Source organism: Saccopteryx leptura, chromosome 2, assembly GCF_036850995.1.
Source record: "Saccopteryx leptura isolate mSacLep1 chromosome 2, mSacLep1_pri_phased_curated, whole genome shotgun sequence".
Lineage (NCBI taxonomy): Eukaryota > Metazoa > Chordata > Mammalia > Chiroptera > Emballonuridae > Saccopteryx > Saccopteryx leptura.
Genome location: NC_089504.1, coordinates 146,368,456 through 146,393,439, shown reverse-complemented (window position 1 = coordinate 146,393,439; position 24,984 = coordinate 146,368,456). Strand labels below are relative to the sequence as shown.

The window sequence follows — 24,984 nt, the reverse complement described above, 5'->3', positions numbered from 1 at the left end:
CAGCTCCTAGTTTCATTGATCCTCTGTATTGTTTCTTTAGCCTCTATGTTATTTATTTCTGCTCTGATCTTTATTATTTCCTTCCATCTACTACATTTGGGCTTTACTTGCTGTTCTTTTTCTAGTTCTTTTAAATGCTAGAAGGTCAAGTTGTTTATTTGAGCTTTTTCTAGCTTCTTAATGTATGCCTGTAGTGCTATGAACTTCCCTATCAAGACTGCTTTTGCTGTGTCCCATAAATATTTAGTTGATGTATGCTCATTATCGTTCGTTTCTAGGCATTCTTTTTCTTCTTTCATCTCATTGTTAACCCATTCGTTATTTAACAACATGCTATTTAGTTTCCAAGTGTTTGAGTATTTTTCAGTTTTTCTGTGTGGTTGATTTCTAGTTTCATGCCATTGTGATCAGAGAAGGTGCTCGATATGATTTCAATCCTCTTAAATTTGTTGAGACCGCTTTTGTGCCCTAACGTGGTCTATCCTAGACAATGTACCATGAGCACTTGGAGAGAATATATATTCTGCTGCTTTGGGGTGAAAGGTTCTAAAGATATCTATAAATCAAGTTGATCTAGTGTGTCCTTTAAGTCTGCTCTTTCTTTGTTAATTTTCTCCATGAGGATCTATCTAGTGATGTTAGTGGGGTATTGAAATCCCCTACTATTATAGTATTGCTGTTGATCTCACCCTTTTTTTTTTAATTTTAATAATTTTATTTTTTTAATGGGGTGACATTAATAAATCAGGATACATATATTCAAAGATAACAAGTCCAGGTTATCTTGTCGTTCAATTATGTTGCATACCCATCACCCAAAGTCAGATTGTCCTCTGTCACCTTCTATCTTGTTTTCTTTGTGCCCCTCCCCCTCCCCCTTTTCCTCTCCCATTCCCCCCTCCCCCCCGTAACCACCACACTCTTATCAATGTCTCTTAGTTTCACTTTTATGTCCCACCTACGTATGGAATAATGCAGTTCCTGGTTTTTTCTGATTTACTTATTTCGCTTCGTATCATGTTATCAAGATCCCACCATTTTGCTGTAAATGTTCCGATGTCATCATTTGTTATGGCTGAGTAGTATTCCATAGTGTATATGTGCCACATCTTCTTTATCCAGTCATCTATTGACGGGCTTTTTGGTTGTTTCCATGTCCTGGCCACTGTGATCTCACCCTTTAAATCCATCAAAATCTGCTTTATAAATTTAGGTGCTCCTATATTAGGTGTGTAGATATTTATAATGATTATATTTTCCTGTTGGATTGATCCCTTTATCATTATGTAGTGACCTTCTTTATCTCTTACTATAGTCTTTGTTTTAAAGTCCATTTTGTCTGATATAAGTATTGCTATCCCAGCTTTTTTTTCATTTCCATTTGCATGAAATATTTTTTTTCATCTTTTTATCTTCAGTCTTTTTACATCTTTTGTTTTAAGGTGTGTCTCTTGTAGACAGCATATGTATTGTTCCTGTTTTCTTATCCACGCAACTAGACTATGTCTTTTGATTGGATCATTTAATCCATTTACATTTAAGGTTATTATTGATATGTAGTTGTTTATTGACATTTTATTCTTTAAAACTGTATTCCTCTTTTGCTATATTCTTTTTCTCCTTTGATCTGTTTACAACAGGCCCCTTAGCATTGTTGCAGCATTTGTTTGGTTGTGAATTCCTTGAGTTTTTTTGTTTTTTTTTTGTCTGTAAATCTTTTTATTTCTCCTTCAATTTTAAATGATAGCCTTGCTGGATAAAATAGTCTTGGTTTTAGGCTCTTTTTATGCATTACTTTGAATACTTCTTGCCATTCCCTTCTGGTTTCTAGTGTTTCTGTTGAGAAGTCGGAAGTCATCCTTTTGGTGGCTCCTTTGTATGTGATAGCCTTCTTTTCTCTAACAGCTTTTAATATTTTCTCTTTATCACTTAGCTTTGGTATTTTAATTATGATATGTCTCAGTGTGATTTCCTTAGTTTTCTCTTTAATAGAGTTCTCTGTGCTTCTTGAATTTGTGAGATGTTTTCTTGCCTTAATTTATGGAAGTTTTCAGCTATGATATGTTTGAACAAAGTCTCTATTCCTTGTTCTTTCTTTTCTTCTTCAGGAACCCCTATGATGTTCATGTTCTTTCTCTTCATGTTGTCACAGAGCTCTCTAAGAGTTTCTGCAGACTTTTTGAGTCTCTTTTCTTTTTTCTGCTCTGCTTTCGTGCCTTCATTTATCTTGTCCTCTAACTCACTGATTCAATTCTCAGCTTCATCTATCCTGCTTTTAATTCCTTCCATTGTGTTCCTTATTTATGATTTTGTATTTGGCATTCCTGACTGATTCTTTTTTATTATTTCAATGTCCTTTTTTATATTTGCTATCTTTTTATTTAGGTGTTCGTAATGACCATCTATTGCTGTTCTAAGATCTTTGAACATCCTAACATTCGGTATTTAAAACTCTGCATCCAGCAATTTGGTTATATCTGACTCATTCACGTCCTTTTCTGGGGATTTCTCTTGGTTCATTTGTGTTGCGTTTCTCTGCCTTCCCATTTTGTCTGTGTAAAAGAAGATTTGGCCACTGGAGTCCACTGGGTGTGGCCTGTGTTCCCTAGGTGTGGTCTGTCTTCAGGCCCATCTTCCTCTCTGCTTCTGCTGCCTAGGGCGTTCGGTATGGGGGTTGCCAGTGCCAACCCACTGGGGCTATTGCTGTGGTTTCCGCCTCTCCTTCATGGGAGAGGCTGTGATCACAGGTTTTCCACTTCCGGGGCTCCTGCTCTTCCCCCGCAAGCTGGATTGCAGGCGGCCCGCAGCTGGGCTTGACCACTTTTGCGTATCCCCTCCAACCTAGCCTGGCAAGACTAAGCTCACACCTGGGCCTCAGTTGTGCCCAGCTGGCTTCCGCCCTTGCTGACAGAACTGCGCTTCCACTTCTCACCACCTCTCATCCTCAGGCGAGCCCTCAGCCGTGTGGGTGGGGGCGCTGCTGTTCAGACCCTAACACTCAATACTATAGTCCTGAAAACTCCCTCTTTCTATACGACTCTGCTCTAAGTACCATAGGAGAGCTTGTTTGGCTGGTGTCCTGCTTCCCTTTGCTGGTGTTGCTGTTTCTAGGGGAAATATTCACTTCAGATTTGGGGAGTGACTCAGCCCAGGGGTTAGGGTGGCTGTCCCTCAAAGTGTTTCTCCCTGTGCCTCCTAGATTACACTCTCTTCCTGCTACTCCGGTTCTCTCCTCTTCATCCCCTGGAGCCCTGGGTGAGTGGTTGTTAGAGAGGTTTTCTGCGCAGTCCCTTTAAGAAGAATCCTGGGTCTGAGAAATCAGTCTCTTTCTCACAAACAGTATCCTGACTTGTTTCCAGCTAAATACTGTCCATATGCCTCTTCTAGGCTCTGGGGCTGCAGGCTGGGGCTTTGTTCCCGGGGATCAGGACCCTCCCCTCTCTGCTAAACTCACTTCCCTATCACGTAAGTCTCTCCGGGCTGCCGTTCACTCTGGGGAGCTGTGCAGCCCTCTCTGCATTTCCGCTTTTCCTACCAGTCTTAGTGTGGCTTTTTCAGTGTTCCTTGATTGAATAATTCTCTTAGTTTAGTTCAAAGTTGGTTTTTCCAGTTGATGGTTCTTAAAATTAAGTTGTAATCCACTTTGGTTCTGGGAGATGGAAGTTGGTACGTCCGCCTACTCCATCACCATCTTGTCCTCCCTACTTCACCTTTGTAAAAATCTGATGAGTTTTTTTAAGAATTTTATTTATGCATCTGCAGAACAGATGGGCTGAAACCCTAGTGGCATCAGGAGAGAGCTGCGGGAAGGGGTGTCTGATATAAGGGTTGGTACAGGCATTTGCTGGTGTGGAGTTGCCTGCACCTGGACATGACCAGATTAGCATATCCTGGTTTGTGGACTTGGTCACAGACTGTCTCCCTTTCCCAATCCTCAGGTCCCTCCTGATGGCCTTGTCCCAAGGATACTTCCCAGAACCTTCCCAGGGTGGGGGAAGTTGCTTAAGGGGAAGGAGAGTTGGGTGAGGGAGATTTTGAGTTTAACAAAGAAGTTGCCCTAGTGGGAGGTTGAGTGAGGGGAAATTGAGTATAAAAGCGCTTTGGATATAAAGGAGCCCTGAACTGAAAACAGAAAGCACACTTGTCTCTTACCCCTCTTTATTGTTCTATTCCATTTGTACATTTGAAAATTCTTCCTTAGATCCTATTAAAATCATACCCTCCAAATTGTTCTTTTTTATTTTTTACAGAGACAGAGAGAGTCAGAGAGAGGGATAGTTAGGGACAGACAGACAGGAATGGAGAGAGATGAGAAGCATCAATAATCAGTTTTTCATTGTGGCATTTTAGTTGTTCATTGATTGCTTTCTCATATGTGCCTTGACCAAGAGGCTACAGCAGAACGAGTAACCCTTTGCTCAAGCCAGTGACCTTGGGTCCAAACTGGTGAGCTTTGCTCAAACCAGATGAGCCCGCACCCAAGCTGGCGACCTCAGGGTCTCAAACCTGGGTCCATTGCATCCCAGTTCGATGCTCTATCCACTGCGCCACTGCCTGGGCAGGCTAGTCTTCTTTTTTTAAAGAAGTTCTTCAGTTTCTGGCCTAAGGTTTTAATGTATAAAAACTATCTTGAGAATCTTTTTTTTCTTTTTGTACTACAATCATCCATTGAAATAGATATCAGCTTATAAATGTATGACTATGAAAAAAATCTGTAATTCATTTTCTGAGTCTGTTTGGTTGTCAGTTTCCTTTGGTATTTTCATTTACTTTTAACATTCAATAATGTATTGGTTTGCTACGGTTGCTGTAACAAAGTACCACAAACTGATGTCAAAAAACAGAAACATATGGTCCCACAGTGCTGGACGTTTGAAGTCCAAAATCAAGGCACTGGCAGAACTTTCTTCTGATAGCTATTTTTCTAAGATTTCTAGCCTAGCTTTTGATGGTTTGTTGGCCATTCTTTTATGTTCCTTTGCTTGTAAAAGCACCACCCTGATCTCTACCTTTATGTTCAGCTGCTCTTTTTTTCTGTGTGTGTGTCTCTGGGTTCACACCTCCCCTTTTTATAAGGATACAGTCGTATTGGAGGGTCCACTCTATAGCTGTAGTTTGTTACTTTCAAACTTTCTCAGTCAGCCCTTCCCCCTCAGTCGGAAAGGCTGAGGTCGCTGGCTTGATCATAGACATTGCAGGCCTCCCTCTCCTTCATTCTTCTGGTTTCTCCTCTCTCAACTCCAATGACCTGCTGTGATGTTGTGATTTATAGTAAGAGATATATGTTTGTTCTTGGTCCTTCTTGTTAGGTCAGAGCTCTCAAAACCCTTGGAATTTTCTAAGTATTGAGATTGATGGCAATCTTTTGTTATGTTAAATAGGTGTCCTTTGGAAGGCACCTAGAGGTGGAGGCTGATTGCTGGTGGAGCCAACCCTGCAATTACAGGGTTGGAATTTCAGTCCCACCCCCAGGCGCTCGGGATTGGAGAGGGGCTGGAGGTTGAATCACTCACTAATAGCCTGTGGGTTAATCAGTCATGCCTATGCAATAAGTCTCTATAGAAACCCAAAAGGTACAGGGTTAGGAGAGCTTCTGGGTTGGTGAATGCATATCTTGCTGGAAAAGCTCCTGGAGACAGCACGGACATTCCCGCCCTTTCCCCCATGCCTTGCCCTCTGCGTCTCTTCCATCTGGTTGTCCCGAGTGTATCCTTTTAAAATAAACAGGCAATCTAGTAAGTAATATATTTTTCTGTGTTGTGTGAGTCACTCTAGCAAATTATTTGAACCAGAGGAGTGGGTCTTGGAAACCTTAGATTTCTAGCCAGTTGGTCAGAAATACTGGTAACAGTTGGACTTGAAACTGGCATCTGAAGTGGTTTGGGGGGCCAGTCCTATAGTACTAAACCCTTAACCTGTGGGACCTGAAGCTATCTCAGGGTAGTGAGTGTCAGAATTGAGATGAATTGCAGGAGATTCAACTGGTGTTCTAAGAATTGCTTATTGGTGTGAGCCTTCTCCTACTCCATACCCCAAGACACACACACACACGCACACACATACACACATTGGAATTGGTACTAGAACACTATCATCTTAACTTGATCATCTGATAAGACTGTATTTTCATATTTCCTTTTTCTTATGCTGAGTAATAGGCTTAGTGTAAAGCCAGTAGCCACAGCCACCTGGCCCGTGCAGGTTTGCGTTGGATTTGGACAGACGGTAATGAAACAACGGAGCCAAGAACTTGTGGGCCATTAGCTTTAATCCTATCTTGCACCTGGTGGGCAAGTAAAACACCCACTGGGCTCCAAAACCCACTCATTCAGCGCTCACAAAGCTACTGACTTATCCGAGTTTCCTAGAATCAAAGGTGTCTTCCTCACCAGTCTTCTTCACCTCTGTTCCCCATCTCCTTCTCTCTACACAAACTCTGCACAAACTGGCTTCTCCTTCAGCACTCCGCCATCTTGGCTGCCTCTCCTCTCCTCCACGTGGCCTTTCTCTGCTCTCTCCTCTAATGCTGATCTCAGGAACCAAGAGAAAGCAAGTTCCTGGTCTGCCCCACTTTATAGTATAGAAATCAAAACCTTTAATCCAGTATACAAACAAGGAAGTCTCTGATACAAAGTCACTTAACTGAGGCATAATGGGATTCCTCATGAGAATGTACCATCCTACATCATGCAATCAGTCAAGGGTGTGGGGAAAAGCTTAGTTTTAAAACTAAGCCTTAGGTTATAACGATCCTGCCTGCTTACAGCCTGTCTCCCACACACAATGCAAACTATAAGCGAGCAAACATATATCATATTTAAAAACTTATTTGACCAACATTTAGGAAAGTTAAAAAACTGTTAGAGATGGGTAAGTATAACATTTAGGATACTTGTGGCTAAAAGTAACTGAATTCCCCAAAAGTTGCTTACACAAAGCTTTTATTTTCTTGTGTTGGGAGAGATCTGGCAGTAGGGCGGTTGAAGATCTGGTTATTTCATTGGCTGAGCAGTGTCATCAAGAACTCAAGCTCTTTCAGTCTTTTCACTCTATCATTCTCAGCATGTTGCTTGTCTTTGTCAGGTTTCTTTAGGGTTATACGTTCAAGTCCTCAATAAAGAAGATGGAAACTACAAATGTGGTCATACAGCTTTTGCACTGGGAATTAGGGACTGTCTGCAGAGGGGAAAGGGAAGCATGAATGACTTCTGTGGAGGCCCTTATAGGATGGATGCTGCTGATCTCCTCTGCATGCCACTTTACAAAGGCGATTAGTAGAAAGGCTGCTTTTGGAAGTTAAAGATAGATAATTCATATAATCTGACGTAAAATCATTAGTGAGCAAGGATGGAAGAATGAGGCTTCATGATGTGTTTTTGGATATGAATTGTTTAATTACTTTTACATGTATTTTGCCTGTGCAAATATGAAAAGAGAAAACTAGGGTGGTGAGGTTTTTCTGAGTGGCAGAAAAACCCACGCAAATACATGTGCATATGCATGTGCATGTATGCATGTCAAATTAACATGAGCAGCCCAAGTGAGTGATACAAACTAATAGGATAATATCAAGTACAATAGAAATGTTTATGACTTTATGAAATGCTCCAAAACATACTTTGCAAACTTTGGAGTTGATACAAGCTTCAAATTTAATGGGTTAATTCTAGGTAGAGAAAGAGAAACTCATTAGCAAATACAATTTAATAATAAACATCCTTTTTTCTTTAATCTAAATGTGAGACTAATAAAATAGAAAAGACCTGAACTTTAGGATTAAAAAATGGCATCAAGCCCTGGCCGGTTGGCTCAGCGGTAGAGCGTCGGCCTAGCGTGCGGAGGACCCGGGTTCGATTCCCGGCCAGGGCACACAGGAGAAGCGCCCATTTGCTTCTCCACCCTTCTGCCGCACTTTCCTCTCTGTCTCTCTCTTCCCCTCCCGCAGCCAAGGCTCCATTGGAGCAAAGATGGCCCGGGCGCTGGGGATGGCTCTGTGGCCTCTGCCCCAGGCGCTAGAGTGGCTCTGGTCGCAATATGGCGATGCCCAGGATGGGCAGAGCATTGCCCCCTGTTGGGCAGAGCGTCGCCCCATGGTGGGCGTGCCGGGTGGATCCCGGTCGGGCGCATGCGGGAGTCTGTCTGACTGTCTCTCCCCGTTTCCAGCTTCAGAAAAATGAAAAAAAAAAAAAAAAAAAAAAAAGGCATCAAATTGAATTGTAAATTTCATGTTTTTTATTAAATTTCTACCATTATCAACACCCCACTGATGCTTTCTGTCTGAATACATTTTTGCTATGATGGTTTCATCTACTTTTGCAAGCCATGCTTTAAAGGAAATTTGTCTAAATTAGAGGCTTTGGGTAGAGAGACCAGCACTATGAAAGTACCTGAAACATTGAAACAAAAATGTTATTTATTTTCTATTTCTGCAAACCAAATTACCACAAACTTACCATCTCAAAACCAAACACTTATTTATTTTAAAAGTTCTGTGGCTCAGGAGTCTGGGCATAGCTTCACTGGGTCTTGCAAGCTTTATTTTCACCTACAGGGTTGACTGAGAGAGGATCTGCTTTTTTTTTTTTTTCATTTTTCTGAAGCTGGAAACAGAGAGAGACAGTCAGACAGACTCCCGCATGCGCCCGACCGGGATCCACCCGGCACGCCCATCATGGGGCGACGCTCTGCCCACCAGGGGGCGATGCTCTGCCCATCCTGGGCATCACCATGTTGCGACCAGAGCCACTCTAGCGCCTGAGGCAGAGGCCACAGAGCCATCCCCAGCGCCCGGGCCATCTTTGCTCCAATGGAGCCTTGGCTGCGGGAGGGGAAGAGAGAGACAGAGAGGAAGGAGCGGCAGAGGGGTGGAGAAGCAAATGGGCGCTTCTCCTGTGTGCCCTGGCCGGGAATCGAACCCGGGTCCTCCACACGCTAGGAGGATCTGCTTTTGAGTTCACTGAAGTCGCTGACAGAATTCATTTCCATGAGGCTTTTGGCTAAGGGCTCTGATTTTTCACTGCCCGTTGGCTGAAGGCCCCAGAGGCCACCTGTAGTTCCTAGGGGTCATTCACAGTTTCTTGCCATGTGAGCTCATGATGCTTATTTCATCAACCGCTTGAGGGTCTCTCCTGCTTGGGATCTCTGATGTCAGGTAAGCTTGTCACTCTTCTAAGTGTTTCCCCCTGTTCCTGATTAAGTCAGGCCCATGCAGGACACTCTTCCTTTTGATTAACTCAAAATCAGCTCCTTTGGGATCTTAATTATATGTACCAAGTCCCTTTATCTTTGCCATATTCTGTTGGTTAGAAGCAAGTCACAGGTCCCACATACACTCAAGGGGAGAGCATTACACAAGAGTGGGAGTCAAGGGTGCACCCTAGGGTCTGTCCACCACATTCACCTAGAGAAGGCTCTGGTGGTCATGATAGCAGGGTGATAGCCTGCAGAGTGTATTATATCCTTCCATTCCTAATTGGTTATTATTATCCTCTTTTTTACAGATGTGGAAAATGAAACAGGATAATTTAGCTGAGGTCACTCAAGAAGGTCACTTACTCTGGGCCAGTCTGTCTGAATTCAAATCTTGTACTCTGTCCCTACTATTATGCTACCTTATTCTATATAATCATCAAGGAATCAAACTGAGACTAATAGATAGAAGCTTTAGGGAGATGGATCATTTGCCAATTTCTAATAGTAACTACTGTGGTATGTAGTAAACTTAGTTTAGTGCAATGTTTATAATCCTGGCTGCATAATAGAATCACTAGGGGTGTTTGAAAGTATACTGGTTCTCAGGGACCTCCAATCATGTTAATACAGTGAGTGTCTCTGTGAGGTAGGCCCCAATCTTTTGGTGTTTTTATGTTTCCTTATTAAAAAAATCCCCCAGTAAAATATTTGGTTTGAGGGACATAAGAATGGAATAAATCACAGACTAACGTGATGTTGGATGGTGAAATGGGCCTTTTGGATAAAAGGTGAATTTTCTGTCAATCAACATATTTCAGTAGAAATGACATTGCTGTTTGGCAAGAATGTTCCAGAAGGAACTTGAGAATGCATGCTTGGTTGGACCGGAAGACCTTTAAAATTTTTTTTGATCTTGAGTCTATGATGCTGGTATTCAGTGTATTAAATATGATTTATAATGGGTCGACCTGAGGGGTTTCCAGTGTTGTCATTTTCTTGATTTCTGTACTCCAAACACATCTCATGACAGTTGGCCTGTTGTGGTGAGGAAGGCAGATTGGTAGTTAAAATGCTGGATGCAATAGGAGTGCTTAGATATGATGGAGGAAAGAGAACTCTAGAGATTTTACTGGACAAAAGACAGAAAATTCACAATGATGGCCTATCCAAATCAGTTTCCACAATATTCCACAGGGTTCTCTTGCTTCATTTACCTCCACCTCTGCTATAATAATTTCCATTTTTAAAAATGTGAGTCTAGTATAGATGGTTTATTAGTAATAAAGTTTTAGCTTAGTTAGATCCTGAACTCATTTCATTTACTTGATTTTCTATTTCATTTATTATTCAGGTTGTTTTCAGCTTTCCTTTATACTTTTTTTCCCCTCATTTGATTTTCCTTGTCTATTATAAAATTTTAATTTCTTTCACAATTTCCTCATCTTCCTAACTTGAAATGTGCCCCTATTTGTAGTTTCTATAGAGTTAGGTTGGCTTGTTGATTGCCTATTATCTGCTAAGGCAGCAGTTTCATGTTTCTTGTTAAATTATATGGGCTTTTCCAATGCTTTAACTTGGATTTAAGCATACTTGAAATATATAATGCAGATTTTAGAAATGTAAATATAGTAGGTGATGAAATATTGCGTTCTGGAAAGTGGTGATTGTGAATGTGAATTAAGGGTGTTGGGAAGAGCTTCCAGGTGGCCCTGCAGCAGGGCATCCTCCAGCGCCTGTATTTGTATCATGCTGAAGCAGACTGCAGGGATTGGAGAGCGATGTCATTTCAGGAGTACAGTGGGCTGACAACTTCATACATATAATTAGCACAAATTACCGAGCAGTGGTGGTGGTTATAATATTTCCCCCACTTTTTGTATTTGTTTCTATAAAATGCAGACAGTAGAGTCTTTGAGGTGACTGGTCTGCATTCTAATCTCTGATTCTCTGTAATGTGTTGTCTGACCCTGGGCTCTGCATTTATATTTTGAAGAGACTTCAGAATAAGTTTCAAATTATTGGAAAGAGAATTGTAATCTTCATTTACTTCAAGTGTATTGCTTTCAGTTCCCACGTGTCCTGCCAGTTCTACCAGTCACCACTACAATTAACTGATCACAGAAGATGGAGACTGGATTGGGAATTCTCTAGAAACCCAGGGCACGTGTGTCGTTTCTTTACTAGTGTTCTGGGGTTGTTGTTTGAGATCAGATGGTAAACAGAAGAATGGGAAGGCATCCATTGCCTTCATTTACTGAGAAGATAAGATAACCTTGAATATGAAAGAAAGCAAGTGTAATTAAAAAGCAATTTAAAATGATTGATTCAGAGTCCTGAAAATGGTTGCAAATATTTTGTCTTGTTAATTGCCTTCAGTTTTATAATTTTTTCTAATTTGAAAAAAAAATGTTATTTTTATCATTATGCTTTTTCAACAGATATAATAAAGACGAGCTCTGAGTTTCTTTTTCTTTACTGAATCTATCTAGTCTTTCTATTTTTAATGCCATCTTCACTGATAATTCCTAAAATTGTGTCTACAGCTCACACTTCTCTCTAAATTCTCGGAATGTATATCCAATAGCCTACGCAACACCTCCTCTTTCACTTAATAGCCACCAAATACTTATTGAGCAGCTACAGTGTGCCAAGCACTGATTTAGCCTCTAGGGATATACATCAGGGAACAGAACAGAAAAGTCCTGTCTTCATGAAGCTTTCATTCTATTGAGGAGAGAAAATGAGATAAATAAGGAAAATATATGGGATGTTAGATGCAGTTAAGTGCTATGTGGAGAAAGCCCTGGGAAGGACAACAGGAAATATTTGTGCAGGGTGTTTTGCAATTTTAAAAGAAGTGGTCAAGGAAAACCATATTGATAAGGTGACATTTGAATCAAGTACTGAAGGAGGTGAGGGAGCAAGCCATGTGGAAATCTATTGGAAGAGCTTTCCAGGCAGAAAGAACAGCATGGGCAAGGGCCTGACTCACTTCTTCTAGAAGCAGTAAGGAGGTTGGGAAGATGGAAGTGAACTAGGTATGAAGAATGAGATCAGAGTGGTAATGTGGACCAGATCATGTAAGGCTTGTCAAGGACTTGAGTTTTTACTTTAAACAAGATGAGAAACCACTGAAGGTTTTCAGCAGGTGAGTGACACCATCTGACTTTGTTGTAATGGGATCACTCTTTGGATGGTGTTTTGAGCATACACAGAAGGAAAGGACACTAGTAGGAAACCAGGAAAGATGGTGGTTTGGCTCAAGGTGGGTGTGGGTAGAGGTGGTGAGTGGTTAGATGCTGGATATATAGTGAAGAGAAGCAGAGAGGATATACTGGGTGATGGCATGTGGGATGTGAGAAAAATGACTCCAAAGTTTTTGACCTGAGCAATCGAATGATTTACCAAGTAGTTACTGAAGTGAGAATTATGCTTCTATTCAACATGGAGGGGGAAACCTTTTAGATTTTATTATTATTAAATATCTGTAGTAATTCTGTTTTAATCCTCAGGATTTGAGTTCTTAAATTCTTTCTTACCGTTTTAATTTCAAGGTAGCTATAAATGCCCTTTTATTTATTTATTTTTTAGAGAGGGCAGGAAAAAGAGACAGGAACATCCGGTTGCTCCTGTGTGTGTCCTGACTGAGGAATCGAACTGCTACCTCCGCACTCTGGGACACACTCCAACCAACAGAGCATCCAGCCAGGGCTTACTTTTTTTTTTTTTTTTTTTTTTTTAAGAGACAGAGGAAGGGAGAGAAAGGGGACGGGGAAAGCACTCATTTATTGTTCCACTCAGTCGTGAATTCACTGGTTGCTTCCCATGTGTGCCCTGACAGGATCAAACCTGCCACTTTGTGTTTTTTGCATGATGCTCTTAACCAACTGCACTAACTGGCCAGGGCCTGGATGCCATTTTTTTTTATTCTGTAAAGATACATTGACCTGAATTTTAAAGCAACTATGATTTCATTGTGAATCATATTGTTTTCTTTAAAATATATTAATGTTCATGAAGTTTTTAGTATATTAGGATTTTGGAATTTCTTTAATGAATTCACAGCTATTTCTAATTTTAAAGATAATGCTTAAATCTACCTTGACCTCCCAATTGTCCCTGGTTACTATTTTTAGGTTGGGAAGGAGAAAAGTTACCATAGTGTGTTCATCTTTGTTTCTACCTCTAGTTTGAAAGCTGACTTTTTAAAACAACATTTTTTTTTCTGAATATAAAAATAATACATACCAATTGTGGACAATTTGAAAAATAGGAAGACGTATAAAGGAGAAACTAGCAATCAACTTTATATCTTCCTCCTGCATTTTTGTACCTGGACTTCTTCAGTCAGGTGTGGAGAAAATAATGAGAGCTAGGATCATGGCTCCCTGCCGGGGTAAGGACTGACGTGTCAATAACTTCTCACTTGCAGGAAGAGCCCAATGGCCTTGCATTATCTCCTTTCCCCCAATTATAAACAGACTACAGATTTATTACGGAGTAATTTTCCCAGAGTAAACGTGCAGTAAAATGCTTTGGGAAAGGAAAGAAAAACACTGCTTACCCTAGTATATTTGTTTTATTTATTTAACAAAACACTCACTGTTCTATTCGCCAAGCACTACTCTAAGCACTTGATAAATATTAGCTTTATTCAATTTACTTAATCATCAGAACAACCGCTGAGTTAGGCACTATTAATAATTCCCATTTTACAGAGGAAGAATCTGCAGCACAGTCTGCTTAAGCGGTTTGCTCAAGGTCACTCCCTCAGCTTTGGTAAGCTAGGAATTAAATTTAAGCAGTCTGGCTCCCGCGTCTCCACTCCTTATTACTATATATACACCATGATGAACTTGGATCTTTTACAGTAAGAATCCTAGTTCAGTTTTGTTTTGTTTAGATCAACCTGGAGAGAACTAAGCATTTTAAATAGGTATTTGAATATCATTCAAATTTTTGGATGATGCTCTTAACCAACTGCGCTAACTGACCAGGGCCTGGATGCCATTTTATTCTGTAAAGATACACTGACCTGAATTTTAAAGCAACTATGATTTCATTGTGAATCATATTGTTTTCTTTAAAATATATTAATGTTTGCGAAGTTTTCAAAATCTTTTCAAAATCCTTCAGTGATGTTCCATTTTACTTCAAGAAAAAACTGAAGTTCTTACAGTGATTCATCTGGTTCACGTGATTGGGCGCCGTGTTCCGCTTCTGTCCCCATCTCCTCGTGCACTCCTCCGCCGGGTCCCACGCCTGCAGCACTCTAGCTTCCTTCTCCTCAGACAAGCGTGGAGCGATCCTGCCTCAATGTCCGCTCTTTCCTCTGTCTAGAGTCCCTTTGCCCTAGATGTCATCCCCATCACCTCCTCACCTACTTTGAAGCCTGACTCTAATGTCCATCCTTGTGAGGCCTTTACGGACATCCTATTTCAACTTTTAACCTCTCCATCATCTTATTTTCCTGTCCTATTTTATTATCTCCAAAGTGCTTTTACCATCTAACATTCTGTGTAATTAATTAATTGTAGTTAACTTAATCTATTTGTCTCCCTCATTCCCCCACTGAAATAAGCTTCTGAGAGGATAGCAGTTTTTGTCTGTGTTTGTTCACTGATATATCACCAGTGTCGGCACATCGTAGACCTTCATTAAACATTTGTTAAATGACTGTATGTATGATGATCCCACCACAGGGATGTCTGCTGTAAGGATTCAGAACAAAGGGCCCCTTGGGCTGTGAGAGAGCTCCTCAGAGCACGTCTGCTGTCTGTAGGTCACAAGGTATTCTGATGATGGTATGGGCTAGAAGACGGTGTGAAATGATTTATTATCTTTACAAAATTATGTGGGAGAGAGAGGATCTTTCAGAGCTCTGACGAGCATTTATTGAAGAAGGAGTTCATTGTTCTTACCCATTGATCCTTATGTTTTGTTTGGTCAGTTTGGTTTCACAGAGTACTCACTTTAAAAACCTATCCTATTGAAACAAAGTATCGCTCACAGAAGAACCATATTTGAACATTAGAGTCATCTCAGATAAGACATATAAGCAGTTATGAGAGCTCATGCTTGGAACAATCAAAAGTACCAAAAAGAAAAATTTTTAAGTATAAAAAATGCCACATAAAATAAAAATTATCAAAAACTGAAAAAAAAACATTAAAAGTAGATAATGAAAAAATTTCAATTTACAAATGCAACTACATTAAATGAAGAAATAAAAAATGTCTCAGGAAAAAATATAAAAATAAATTTATTAAAACATGGAAAAAGTCAGAAGAACTCTTACAAATAAGATGATTTAAAAAACTTACAGAGTTGGACAAAATTTGTTCCAGTCATTGACCATTGAGGGTCCTTTTGTCTCCTCCCAAAATGTGTCTGACCCTTATTGGACAATGCCCACTGGAGAATCACCATGGAATAACCAAATCCTTAATGAAATACCAGGCCACCTTGCTTTAAAATGCACTGATGAGTGATTCTGTCCTTTTCCCTTAAATCATTTCTCTCCAACTCTACTTTTTAGTATCCTGGAAATTTGATTATACTTATAATATTTTGGTGTATTATTAGCTTTGAAAACATTGTGAAATGCTTTGAGAAGGATTAGAATGTGTATAACTTATGATTTTTAAGTAAAATAACTTTTTTTTAAAGTAGCATATATTAGTCAGGATTGCTAATTACTATAACACACAACCCCAAATCTCAGCAACTTTGATTTCCAGTTTACGCCATAATCCAATGAGGGCCATTGACAGGTAGGAGAAGGGCCCCTCCTCCACACAGTCATTCAGAGATCTATTCTCTTTCCTTCATGTAGTTTTTGTTATGTTTGGTTTTGAATCTTCAGAAACCCCGTTCCACTGGATATATTTGCATCTGGTCATCATGCAAAGAGAGAGAGAGGGCATGGAGGTTTCAGGAGACAGATCAAGGAGTATTGAGCATCACTTCTAACCATATTCTGTTGGCTGCAATTCTGTCAAGGGCTCTTCCTAAACAAGGGGGCTTGGGAAATGTATTCTTGTGTCTTAGAATAAAATAAAATAGAGTTTGTTGAATATACAGCATTGTCTTTATCACAGTGCCTGATCTAGCTTTTCCCACTATCCCCATATTTGAGATGTTTAATGCAATGCAATGAAATGGGTATTTTTTCTAAAATGACATTTAGTCTTTTAATTTACTATGTTTATAAGCATGTAATCTGAAAGAGTACTAGACATTTGATATATTTGTTCTGAGTGTTCCTTACTGTATATATTCATTTGCCTAGATTTTGAAGATGCTAAATTTTAACAACACCTCTTTTTTTTTTTTCCACATCTTATTTTGTAAGTGTGAACCTTCATTGGCTTTCTTATTGTTCCTGAGACCAGTATGATCAGTTTCTGCATTATGTTCTGTGATCTGGCAACCCGGACAGGTATTAGCCAACTTCCCAAGGTGATTAGTACTCACAGGCATCTTGTCAAATTTGAGAGGATTCACAGCTTCTTTTTAAGTCTGGTGTCCCCAGCACTGTATTGAGGGCCTTTTTATGAAAGCATGTTAATAATACTTGCACAAAAGACATTTTAAAGTTTTTCTCTGATTGAGTCATTCTTGTGCCTAAAAACTGTCAGCAGTTTCCACTTATTTTCAAAATAAAGTCCAGAATCATTATGGCTTTAAAGGCTATGGGCTTCATTTACCTGTCCATCCTTATTTCTTACTTGCCCACCTTATACATATAAAGTAGATTTTCATTCAGAGAGGAGGAAGCATTTTGCTCCTGAGGTATCATCCATCTGGAATATCCCTCATTCCCCTTTCTGCCCTTTAAAAACCTTTTGTTTTGTTTTTTTCCAACTTTAAAGTCCAGGTCAAAACCTTCACCCTCAATGAAAATCTCTCCAGTCTCTCAGTTAATTACTGCCTTTGTCCAATATGTTCCTTTAGTATTTTGAATAATATCTCACCCATAGAACCAATTATGTTTTGCTTTGCCCAAGAGTTTTCATGAGTATACATACATATCTCTGTGACTAGACTATACCTTCCTAAAGGTACCTACCCTTAGAAAAATATTTCATTGTAGCTTTTACGAGTCATGTGCAAACCTTTCTCTAAGTAATAGACTTTAAGTGATGTTAATTGATTTTGATTCAATTTTCATAATTCTGTTAATTTCTATCATTTGTTAACGAAGGGTACTTAATTAAGAGATGGAAATGTTAGAAATCTCTCTGTCAGCTTATTTAAAGAAGCCTACTGAGCTAACCTCAGCTGGATATCTTGAACTAAAATATACATCTTCCTTCATTTTTAAACTGTGCCATGTATTTCATATTAGCTTACACTAGCATAAATATTTAGCAGCCATCAAGCATTGCTTAGTTAAGTGATTTTTGTAAAGTGGCACAACTTTTACCCTTTAAAAAATTACATCTCCTTGTTTTCTGATTTAGCTAAACTAAGACCTGCCGTGTGGCCCCTCTCCCTGTCCTACTGAACAGTAACTACTCTTTTAACTACTACTTTGACCTTAATAGAAATCTCACTCTTGCTTTTATCTTTCTTCATAACACACTAAGTGCTTTATTTTCTCTAGCTTAATCATTCTATAACACTTTATAGAACAAAATAATACAAGATATTTTTTATTTATAGATGTACATATCTATTTTATGTTTTATTATTTGTCAAAGTAATATCAGTTCTAGTAATTTTTTTGTGGGGTCTATAGGATTCTCTATATACAGTATTATGTCATCTGCAAATAAGGACTACTTCTTCCTTTCCAACTTGGATGCCTTTTTTTTTTAAAGGTTTTATTTATTGATTTTACTGAGAGAGGGGAGGGGGTAGGGGAGCAAGAAGTATGAACTCATAGCTGCTTCACTGTAGTTTTTCATTGATTGCTTGTCATATGTGCCTTGACTGGACAAGCCCAGGGCTTTGAACTGGTGACCTCAGCATTCCAGGTCATTGCTTTTTCCACTATGCCCCCACAGGCCAGGTTATGCCTTTTATTTCTTCTTCTTGTCTATTTGCTGTAGGTAGAACTTCTAATACTATGTTGAAGAAGAGTAGTGAAAGTGTAGAACCCTGTCTTGTTCCTGGTCTTAAGGAAAATGCTTTAAGCCAGGGGTCTCAAACTCGCAGCCCGCGGGCCGCATGCGGCCCGTCCACTAATTTTGTGCGGCCCGCAGACTAGTCAAACTTCGTGGATTAGTCTGCGGGCCAGTCTGCGAGCCACACAAAATTGGTGGGCAGGCCGCATGCAGCCCGCGGGCCGCGAGTTTGAGACCCCTACTTTAAGCTTTTGCCCACTGAGTATGATGTTGGCTGTGGGTTTGTCATATATGGCCTTTATTGCAATGAATTATGTTCACTCTATTCTCTCTTTGCTAAGAATTTTTATCATAAATGGGTGCTGGATTTTATAAAATGCTTTTTCTGCATCTATGGATATGATCAGGTAATTTTTATCCTTCATTTTTTTTATGTGGTATATCACATTAATTTATTTGCAGATACTATACCAACCTTGCATAACTGGAATAAATGAACTTGATCCTGGTGTATAATCTTTTTAATGTATTGCTTATTCCAGTCTGCTCATATTTTGTTGAGGATTTTAGCATTTATCTTCATTTGGAATATTGGAATTTTCTTTCTTTGTAGAATCTTTTTCTAGTTTTGGAATTAGGATAATGCTGTGTCTTCATAAAATGAGTTTGGGAGTCTTCCCTTCTCTTGAATTTTTTGGAAAAGTTTGAGAAGGATTGGTGTTAGTGCTTCTTTGAATGTTTGGTAAAATTTGCCTGTGAAACCATCTGGTCCAGGATTTTTGTTTGTTGAGTGTTTTTCTTAATACTGCTTTAATTTCACTGGTTGTAATATGTCTATTCAGATCCTCTGATTCTTCTCGATTCAGTTTTGGAAGATTGTAAGTTTTGAGGAGTTTATACATTTTATCCAGATTGTCCAATTTGTTGGCATATAGTTGTTCTTAATGTTTTCTTACAATCTTTTGTATTGTGAGTTATGAGAAGTCAGTTACTTCTCCTGTAGCATTTCTGACTTTATTTACTTGGATTGTTCCTGTTTTTTTTCTTGATCAGTCTGCTTAAATGTTTGTCAATATTGTTTATCTTTTCAAAGAACCAGCTCTTGGTTTTATTGATTTTTTGTATTGCTTTTTAGACTATATCTTGTTCATTTCTGCTCTGATCTTTATTATTAACTTCTTTCTACTCACTTGTGGCTTTATTTTTCTTTTTCAAGTTCTTTTAAGTGTAAAGTTAGGTTGTTTATTTGAGACTTTTCTTGTTTCTTGAGGTAAGCCTGTAATGCTATGAACTTCCCTCTTAGAATTGCTTTCACTGTCTCCCATGAATTTTGGGTTGTTGTGTTCTCATTTTAATTTGTTTCAAGGTATCTTTTGATTTGGTCCTTGATCTCATTGTTAACCCATTTATTGTTTAGTAACAAGTTATTCAGCCTCCATGGTATTTGTGTGTGTGTGTGTGTGTGTGTCTGTCTGTCTGTCTGTCTTGTGTTTGATTTTTAGTTTCATATCATTATGGTAAGAGAAGATGCTTGATATGATTTCAATCTTCTTAAATTTACTGAGACTTGTTTTGTATCCTAACATGTGGTCTATCTTAGAAAATATTCCAAAACCATGGAGTATTTCTATATGACCAGAGTATAGAGAGGGAGAAGGAAAGTGGCATAAGACTGGAGATCTGAATGAAGGATGGATTCTGTAGAGTGTTGCAGATGAAAGTTACTCAAAGTGTGATGCTGGTTTAAAACTATTTATAAGGTCCACATGAGATAAAGAACAAATGCTTAGAAACTCTTATTGCATTTTGACATTACTATAATATCTAAGCATGTGATCAGTGTGGTTTGCAGCTTAACTTTTTAGAAATGTTTAATATTATTATTATTTTGTTTTTTAAATTGAATTTATTTGGATGACATTAGTTAATAAAATTATATAGGTTTCAGGTGTACAGTTCTATAGTATATCATCTGTACATTGCATTGTGTGTTTACCAACCCAAATGAAGTCTCCTTTTATCACCATTTATCCTTCTTTGCCCTTTTCTACCTCCACACCTTTCCCTCTTGTAATCCCCACATCGTTGTCTGTGTCTATGAGCCTTTTTTTTACTTTGCTTAATCCCTTCACCTTTTTCAGCATCCCCCAACCCTTTCCTATATGACAGCTGTCAGTCTGTTCACTGTTCTATGAGTCTGTTTCTATTTTGTTTGTTAGTTTATTTTGTTCATTAGATCCCACATATAAGTGAAATCATATGGTACCTGTCTTTCTCTGACTGGCTAACAGCAGCCCCAGTGCCCATTAGTCAATAAGTGGAAATAAAAGCTGTGGAACAGTTACACAATGGAATTATTACTCAGCCATAAAAAAGAAGGAAATCTTACCTTTTGCAACAGCATGGATGGACCTGGAGATTATCCTGCTAAGTGTAGCTTAACTTTTATGCAGAGGTATCCCCTAGTGGTGTAACTGTGGCAAGAGAAAAGCATTCTGGAATAAGTATCCAGATTAAGAAGTTTGTAATTTACCACACTACTTTCTTCGTTAAGTCTTGTTATTAGGAAAATGTCAGCTGAACTAGACAGTGTGCTTAGTGACATAGTAAAAATTGTGAGTTATGTTAATGTTAATATGTTAAATTCTACATTATTCTCTTTGTTCTATGATGATGTGAAGGATATGAAAGCTGATCATAAGCTACTGTTTTGCATGTAGAGTTCTAATGATTACAGAAGGAAATGTTCTCTTGAGAGTGTTTGATTCATAAAAGAAACAGTTATTCTACAAGATAAGTAATTTTATCCTAACATTTTAAAGTTATGAATTGGATAGTATAAATATGTTTATAGTATATATCTAAAATCTAATATTTTCAATGATCTAAGTACATCTATGCTAGAAAGGAATGCAAAATATATCTCAATAATAGATAAAACTGAAGGGAAAATTGAGAGTTAGAAGCTTGGAAGACAGTTTCTATAGATTGTTATGACACATTCTGTAATTTAACAGAGTATCAGTGAGATTATTGATGATCTTGGCATTGCAAATCAGCAAGTGCCTTAAAAATTTGATAGACTGTTTGGAATTCTACTTTGTATCAAAAGAAGATGCACACATGAAAAACAAAGAGATCCAGCATTTAAAAATATTTTTGAAAGATTAAATAAATGCAACCATGACTTTACAAGATAAATTGTCATAATTGTTTAATGATAAAGGATTAAAGATGGATTTTCAACATACAGTTTCACATTTGGTAAAAATTAAAGACAAATATCCTGAGATTCCTGTAATTCATTTTCTTTCATTCCTGTCAATATACTTTATGAGACTTATTTTTTTGTTATGCATATTAATAAAACAAAACATAGAAGTATGTGATCCCCTGAAAGTAACATTATCATCAATCCAACATAGATAAATTAATAAGCATAAAACAAGCTCAACTGTTAGTATACATATGTTCATTCAAAATGTATATAAAGCAGTTTGATACAAGGAATTTTTACTTTCTTTATAACTTTTTGTTATTTATGATTGTGAATAGAAAAAATTATGAACATAATCAACAATTCTTCATTTTGATCTTTTATATGCATACTTTCAGTAAACAGTGTGTATAGTTTCTGTAATTTTTCCTGTTAGGTTTGTTCCGATTAGATTTATGGAAATGTAATGCTAAATCTGCTGAGCTTTTTTCTTCCTTTCTTCTTTTCTTTCTTCCTCCCTCCCTACCTCTCTCCTTCCCTTCCTTTCTTCCTTCCTTTCTTCCGTTTTCTTTCTTTCTTTCTTTCTTTCTTTCTTTCTTTCTTTCTTTCTTTCTTTCTCTCTCTCTCTCTCTCTCTCTTTCTCTCTCTCTTTCTTTCTTTCTGTCATACAGTGAGAGGAGAGAAGGCAGAGACAGACTCCTGCATGTGCCCCTACCTGGATCCACACAGCAAGCCCTCTAGGGGGTGATGCTCTGCCCATCTAGGGCATTGCTCTGTTGCTCAGCAACTGAGCTCTTCTTAGCACCTGAGGTGGAGGCCATGGATCCATCCTCAGTGCCCAGGGCCAACTCGCTCCAATCGAGCCATGGCTGCAGGAGGTGAAGAGAGAGAGAGAGACAGAGACAGACAGACAGACAGAAACGAGAGGGGTAAGGGTAGAGAAGCAGATGGATACCTCTCCTATGTGCCATGACCAAGAATTAAACCTGGGACTTCCACATGCCAGGCCGACACTCTACCACTGAATCAACTGGCCAGGGCCTACTGAGTTTCTGTGTCTGCTAAAATTTACTTTTCTAGAAGTTTATTTTATTATACTTTAAAAACAAAATTTTAAGTCTCTAATCTGTTGATTCATAAGGGTTAAAGATTAAAAATTAGTCTATCTCCTCAATAAAACTAGACAGGAAAATTGGTCTGTGGCCACAGATAGTTTGAAAAACACTATTGTAGGCAAGTGTGGAATTTTGAACATTGTCTAAGGGAAAGGAGGAGCTTTTGAAGTTCTAGTGATAGCTGGTAGTCTCATTATTTAGGATGCTACTTGGACATTCACAATTAGGAGGCCTAGGAGACCCCAGCTGTCACGCCTCTTAGGTGCCTGGAACAGGAGCACAGCTAATCTCAAATCCTGTAGCCAGTTTGGTTTAAGATAGTACAACTGCTTTGTGCATTTTAAATTGGATTTTTTGTGTGAGTTTTATAATTTTCTTGTAAATTTGGATATTAAGTTCTTATCGAATGTATTGGCAAATATGTTCCCCATTCAATAGGTTGTCTTTTTATTTTGTTGATAGTTTCCTTTGCTGTGAAAAACTTTTGAGTTTGATATAGACACTTTGTCAAAGAGTATATACAGATGGCAATAGACACATGAAAAGATGTTCAATGTCACAACTCATCAGAGAAATGCAAATTAAAACCACAGTGAGATACCACCTCATGCCTGTCAGAATGAGTTTCATCAATAAATCAACAAATATCAAGTGTTGATGAAGATATGGAGAAAAGAGAACCCTCATGTACTGTTGATGTGAATGCAGACTGGTGTAGCTACTGTAGAAAGCAGTATGGGGTTAACTCAAAAAATTAAAAATGGAACTGCCTTATAACCCAGTGATTTCACTTCCAGGAATATAACCAAAAAACCCCCCAAAACACTGATTTGAAAGAATATATGCACCCCTATGTTCATTGCAACGATATTTACAATAGCCAAAAGCTAGAAGCAGCCCAAGTGCCCATGACTGGATGAGATGAATAAAAAAAAAATGTGGTACATTTTTACAGTGTAATACTACTCTGTCGTAAAAATGAAGGAAATCTTATCCTTTGTGACATTGTAGATGAACCTGGAATTTTTTTGATTGATTTAAATTTATTGTGTTTACATATTTATAGATTCAAGTGTCCCACCAAATACATCCCCCACCCTGTGTTCCTTCAACATTCCCTTTGTCCCCTTCCCCCCAATGCCCTCCCCCCTTCCCTCCAGGATTTGCTTTCCTGCTCTCTATAATGCTGTGTTATGTACATATAATCTCACCAATCTCTTTCTCTTCTCTGATCCCATCCTCTCATCCCCTTTCCCTCTGTCTGCTTTCCTTCTGGTCCCTTTGATCCCACCTCTGCCTCTATTCCATTTCTCAGTTCACTTTGTTCATTGGATTCCTCAAATGAGTGAGGTCATATGGTATTTTTCTTTCTCTGCCTGGCTTATTTCACTTAACATAATAGTTTCCAGATCCATCCATGTTATCGCAAAAGGTAAGATTTCCTTCTTTTTCATGGCCCCATAGTATTCCATTGTGTATATGTACCACAACTTTTTAATCCACTTGTCCACTGACGGACACATGGGCTGTTTCTAGATCTTGGCTATTATAAACAATGCTGCCATAAATGGGGGGGGGTGCATTTCTTCTTTTGAATCAGTGATATAATTGAACCTGGAGATTATTATGAGTAAATGAACTATACCAGTCAGAGAAAGACAAATACCATATGATTTCACTTACATGTGGAATATAGTGAACAAAATAAACTAACAAACAAAGTAGAAACAGACTGATAGATACAGAGAACAGACTGACAGCTGTCAGAGGAGATTGGGGTTGGGGGACAGGGTGACAAAGCTAAAGGAGTTAAGCAAAAAATATTGTAAACACAGACAACAGTATGGTGATTATAAGAGGGAAAGATGGGTGGGGAAGGCAGAAGAGGGTAGAGGGGGATAAATGGTGGTAGAAGGAGACTTGACTTGAGGTGGTGAACACTCAATAAAATATACAGATGTTGTATTATAGAATTGTACACCTGAAACCTATATAATTTTATTAACCAATGTCACCCCAATAAAAAAAAATAGTACCAGTGCCTCCTCTGCAAGCATTCCGAATGTACACCTTTTACCCACTCTGAGCAGTAAAGAGGTACCAATAAGATGCCAGAAATACTGTGTAAAATAATGTTAATAATTGGCATTTATCAATACATGAGGGATGTCCTTGTATGGTAAATTATTATTAGCAAAATCATGATTATATGATTATATATATTATCACTAAGTATGTGAAGAATCAATTTGACCTTGTTTTATATATAATAATAGAATTTTGGAGCTGAAAAAGATTTGATGTGTTTAACTTTAGCTCTGATAGAGAAAAATTGAGGCTCAGAAAGGTTTGATAGAAAGAATTAAGAGTTTGAGTTTTAAAGGCAGAG

General features: G+C 38.5%; 1 protein-coding gene across 1 annotated transcript in view; it reads left to right on the top strand.

Annotated features, from left to right (window-relative positions):
* NELL2 (neural EGFL like 2) overlaps positions 1-24,984 on the top strand; it is a 489,520-nt gene that overhangs the window by 34,330 nt on the left and 430,206 nt on the right. The window lies entirely within an intron of this gene.